This window comes from Phoca vitulina, unplaced genomic scaffold (assembly GCF_004348235.1).
Source record: "Phoca vitulina isolate PV1807 unplaced genomic scaffold, GSC_HSeal_1.0 scaffold63, whole genome shotgun sequence".
Classification (NCBI taxonomy): domain Eukaryota; kingdom Metazoa; phylum Chordata; class Mammalia; order Carnivora; family Phocidae; genus Phoca; species Phoca vitulina.
The window spans coordinates 3,948,857-3,954,856 of record NW_022589766.1 but is presented as its reverse complement, the minus strand read 5'-3'; positions in this window follow the sequence as shown (position 1 = coordinate 3,954,856).

The window sequence follows — 6,000 nt, the reverse complement described above, 5'->3', positions numbered from 1 at the left end:
TGAAAGAAAGAAATGCAAGACAAAACGTGTGGTGAGAGAGCACTGCTCACCTATCAGATGGGCAAACATCCAAGAGTTTAACAACATACTCAACTGGCAACACACCCTTTCATACATAGTCCTGCGGGGAAGGCAAAATGCTACCACCCCTGGGGGTAATTTTTAAAAACTTACTTAAAAGCAATCTTAAACTTACAGAAAAGATGCAAATACAGTAAAAGAACTTCGTTTTCTCTAAACTTTTTTAAAAAAGATTTTATGTATTTACGTATGTATGTATGTATTTATTTAGAGAGCATGAGCGGGGGAAGGAAGAGAGAGAGAGGGAGAGAGAATCCCAAGCAGATGCATGTGGGGCTCAAGCTCATGATCTTGAGATCATGACCAAGGATCATGTCCTGAGCCAAAATCAAGAGTCGGACATTTAACTGACTGAACCACCCAGGCGCCCCTTCTCTAAACTTTTTACAACTGTGTCGACATGATGCCCAATCACTTCCAGGAAACTTTAGTGTTGTGTATATTTCTTTTCCAATAAGGACATTGTCTTTCACAATTACAGCATAAACATCAAAATCAGGAGAGTAACACTGACCCATTACTACCATCTACCCTCAGACCCCATTCAAGTTTCTCCTATTGTTCCAGAAACGTCCTTTAGAGCAAAAAGATTTGATCCGGAATCACATATTTATTTTTTTTATTTTTTTTACGATTTTATTTATTTATTTGAGAGAGCGAGAGAGCCCTTGAGAGAGGGGAGGGTCAGAGGGAGAAGCAGACCCCCAGCTGAGCAGGGAGCCCGATGTGGGACTCGATCCCAGGACCCCAGGATCATGACCTGAGCTGAAGGCAGTCGCTTAACCAACTGAGCCACCCAGGCGCCCCTGGAATCACATATTTAATTGTCATGTGTTAAGTTTCCTTTGATCTGGAACAGTTCCTCAATCTGTCATTGACTTTCATGACCTTGATATTCTTGAAAAATACAAGTCAGTTATTTTGTAGAATATCCCTTGTTTTGGGTTTGCTGTGGTCTGGTGTTTGTGTCCTCTCAAAATTCTTATGTTGAAACCTAATGCCCAAGGTGATGGCATTAGGAGGTAGGGCTTTGGAAGGCTCTGCCCTCATGATTGGGATTAAAGCCCATATAAAAGAGACCCCAGGGTGCTGGCTTGTCCCTCCCACCATGTGAGGACACAGAGAAAAGATGGCTGTCCATGAACCAGGAAATCCTCATCAAACATCAGATCTGCTGGTGTGATGATCTTGGACTTTTCAGACCCCAGAACTGTGAGAAGTGAATGTTTGTTGTTTTGTTTGTTTGTTTGTTTGTTTGTTAAAGATTTTATTTATTTGACAGAGAGAGAGACACAGCGAGAGAGGGAACACAAGCAGGGGGAGTGAGAGAGGGAGAAACAGGCTTCCCACTGAGCAAGGAGCCTGACGTGGGGCTCGATCCCAGGACCCTGGGATCATGACCTGAGCCGAAGGCAGACGCTTAAAGGCTGAGCCACCCAGGCACCCATGAATTTTGTTGTTTATAAACCACCAGCCTCTGGTACTTTGTCATAGCAGCCCAATGGATTAAGATAGGGTTTGTCTGATGTCTCCTCAAGATTAGATTCAGGTGATGCATCTTGGGCTGGAATATCATAGAAATGATGCCATGTGGTTGTCACGGCTTCCTGTTAGGTGGCATACCATTTCAATTTGGCTCATTACTGATGATGTTAACTTTAATCACTTGATGAAAGGGATGTGTTTCAGGTTTTTCCATTGTAAAGTCACTCTTTTTCCCTTTGTAATTAGTATTTTGTTGGGAAGTATTTTGAGACTATGTAAATATCCTGTTCCTCATTAAGCTTGCAATTTATTCATTTATTTCTAGCAGTGTGGACTCCTAGATTCCTATTTTATTTGGTGGGTTGTAATCTGTTGGTATCATCGTGATTCTGATGCTCAAATTTTCCCATATTTTGCCAGTGGGAGCCCCTCCCCTGTACCCCATTATTCTTTGAGCACTTCCTTACTTTTCAGTGTGACATGTTCTGGGCTCATCTTGTTCCTTGCTTGGCCTCACTCTGGAATCTGCCATTCCTCCAGAAAGGCACAGTTATTTTTAGTAAAGAATGGTGTTTAGAAACTAAGATCTGGGCATGAGGTGTGCTCATTGCTGGGGAGGTTTCATTGCTCGTAGGCGCTCTCCGTGGACAGAAAAAAGAATCCATCTATAGAGACACAGACAGACATGCATATATACACACATATATTTTACATCTATATTTTTATGTCTGTCAAAGCACAGTGTGAGGCTCATGTTGGAGTGAGAGGTAGAGGCTGAGGTGTCTCCTGGGAGAAGGGGCCAAACCAACATCTAGAAATGGGGGAGGTTCATGACAGTTGCTGTGGGAGTGGGGCCTTCGGGGGGGCTGGTTGCTGGTCCACGGAGTTCCCAGAGAATGAGCTGACAGGCAGCTGGCTAAGGCTTTATGGAAGTGATATCAAATCCCCAGACCTAGGGATGGCTCAAGCTCTGAAGGAATCCCCAGGAAGATGCAACCGCGCCACCAGGAAGTTGGCGCTCCCCGAAGGAGACTTCTTCCCTGTGGGCCCTCAGGCACGGCCACGGAGGACAGTGAACCGGGGAGACTCTCTCAGGACCAGGCCCGGGCTCCCCCGTGGAGAAGTGAGCCCTGGCAGCCCAGCCAGCAGGGTGTGGTGTAGGCCGTGGGCTGGCAACCCCCGAAGGATCTTCCCCTTCTCCTCTTTTGCGAAGTCAGTCCTTACGGTGGATCATCTGTTTTCTCTCTGCCGTCACGGACTTGGTGTTTTGGGGTAGTTATATTTATAATTTAGCCACCGTGATAGATAAGAAGCCACATCCACCTCATTGAGAGAAATGCACATTACTCAGAGATCCTGATTTTAGAGCTGGTCATACTTGGATCATCTTCCTTTGGGAAGGAGATCAAGTGCATTTTTAGTTGTAGATGGCGTGGGTTCTTCATTTTAGTAAGAACATCTTAAAAATATCTCTTTTATTGAGGTGAAATTCCCATAACATTAATCATGTAAAAATGTACATTTCAGTGGTGGGTAGCACATTTGCAATGTTGTGCAACCACCATCTCCATCAGATAGCCAGAGCGTTTCGAAAGCGCGTACACGAGGAAAGAAGGTCCGCGTGGATGCTGGGCAGCCATGGGGGGACGTGCAGAGTGTCTGCCCAGCACCCCTTGCTTTGGGGGACAACTCTGCTCCTACTCCCTGGGGCGCTGGCTGGATCTGTCCATGCGAGGGCCACCTCCTGCACTCACTTATGGGCGTGGGCATGTGACTCATGCTGTCCTACTGTTTGTAGAACCTGGGTCACGGTGGGCTTGTGACCAAGGCCAGAACAACTGAAGTGACCCTTGGAACTTTTCTGCTGGGGATGGCCCCTTGAGTGAGGGTAACAACAAAAAACAAAACAGAACAGTTACGTGTCTCAGACCTTGAGGCTCGAGGTGGGGGAGGGGTTGTTGCTAACAGACGTGGAGCTTCATGTCCTAGAAGAATTGGGGTGCTTCCGGAGGGGAAAGAAAACATTGTTCTTCCACTGGGATTCTGAACTGGGAGAAGGTATGCCTGAGACTGCTGGCCACCATCTTGGAATCTGATGCAAGGAGGAGAGAAAGTGCCAACACAATGGGGAGCAGACAAGCGTGATGGAGACAGCGAGCTCAGGAGGTGGCATTTGAGTCCCCGGATTTACCTATTCCTGACTCTCCAACCCTGGGCTTCCCAATTGTCTAAACTCTAAACTACTGAATCCCTTTGTTTAAAATCTAGTTTAGGCTGGGATTCTGTCCCATGTGACTGAGAGTCTTGACGAATATAACAAGCCACATGGAAGGTAGGTGGAAGTGTCACCATTTGCTATCGATGAAGAACCTACGTGGATAGTGGCCTGTGATGCAGCTCTTCTGGTGGGTGTGACAAGCAGTGGGTATGAAGATGACCCAAGTGGTGAGTCACTGTGGGGTTGAAATCACCCAGCAGGATGGTAGGTGAGCCAAGTCCGGACATCAGGGAGGGGGTGCAGCAAAGGCAGGTGGAATAGTTTCAGAAGCCGACTGATGGAGAGGACATAAGGTCTAGCAGAGTGTGGGGGGCCAAGGGTAGAGTCTCATCTGAGTCAGAAGTGTGGGAATGGAGCCTTCCGCTGGAGTCGCCGGGTGGAAGATGTTAGAGGAACATGTTGTGGGTGAAGGAGTTGCTGCTGCTTTTGCTAAATGTGGCTGGTTCTCCCTGCTTTGAGATCCGTGGTAGTGTTTACTTCCTGGATCCCGATAGCTGAATGGAGCTGTGGGACTGGTTCTGGCCAATGAGGGACGAACAGCTCTGTCAGTGTGATACCCTCCTGTGCTCTCCTGGCGATGGTGGCTCTTCTGTCAGCCAGGGTCCCAGAATATTCCGTGAGCTCTACCCCTCTGCAGACTCGCCTCAGACATGTAACGGGAGCAGGAAAAGTTACGGTTTTTTATATTTAACTTAATTTACAGTTGTGCCATGCTCAATTTTTTTTATTGTGGTAAAATATGTGTAACATAAAATTGCCATCTTAGCCATTTTTAAGTGTAGAGTTCAGAGGCAGTAAGTACACTCACATATTGTGCAAGCATCACCACCATCCACCTCCAGAACTCTTTTCCATCTTTCCAAACTGAAGCTCTGTACCCACTAAACATGACCTTCCCACTCCTCACACCCACCCCCCAGAGCCCAGTCCCTGGCAGCTACTATTCTACTTTGTCTCTATGAATTTGACTATTCTCCGTACCTCATGTACGTGGAATCACACAATATTTGTCCTTTCGTGTCTGACTTATTTCACTTAGCAGAATGTCTTCAAGGTTTATCCATGTTGCAGCAGCTTTCAGAATTTCCTTCCCTTTTTTTTTTTTTTTAAAGATTTTATTTATTTATTTGCCAGAGAGAGACACAGCGAGAGAGGGAACACAAGCAGGGGGAGTGGGAGAGGGAGAAGCAGGCTTCCCACAGAACAGGGAGCCCGATGCGGGGCTCGATCCCAGGACCCTGAGATCACGAACTGAGCCGAAGGCAGACACTTAACAACTGAGCCACCCAGGCGCCCCAGTATTTCCTTCCCTTTTAAGGCTGAATAATATTCCACTGTATGTATACGCCACATTTTATTTATCTGTTCATCTATTCATGAACATCTGAGTTGTCTTCACCTTTTGGCTATTGCAAATAATACTGCTATGAACGTTGGTGTACAAATAGCAGAGACTGTGAGAGTCTCTGCTTTCAGTTTCTTTGGGTCTATACGCGGAAATGGGATTGCTAGATCATATGGTAATTCCACGTTTAATTTTTGTGAGGAACCACCATGCTGTTTTCCACAGAACCTCTGTGATTTTAAGTCACGAAAATTTGGGGTTGTTTGCTATTGCAGGATAACCTAGCATATCCTGACTGATACTGCCCCTCGATCCAGATAATCTAGGATCAACCAGGATTCTGGTCAGACCACAGTGGAATGGACAGAAGTGAGGGGGTCTAGGAGCCCAAAGGGCTAAACCAATCGGAGCCAGACCCAGTGTGATGTGTGGTACGGAGCCCACATTATGGGCTCCCAGGGACTTCATCATAGATAGTTCTACTTAATAGAAACTTACATTTGCCCTTCTTGATCCTGAGAATTTCAGCTTGTGGAGAGCAACTATAATGTTTCAAAAGTGTGATGTGGTGATTTCAGGGTCAGATGAACCAGGCTTTGAATCCTGGTTCTGTGACTTCCCCAACTGTGTGGTTTGACTAAGCCTCAGTTTCTTCATCTGTAGAGTGAGGATAATATAAACCACCACACAGGTTTGGCAGAGAAATGCGCCAAGCCCGGTGCCTAGCACGCAGGGGCACTCAGGAAACAGTCGCTGCTATTTGGGGGCAGTATTATATAAGCCCTTGAGGAAGGGAGAGGTATGGCACCAT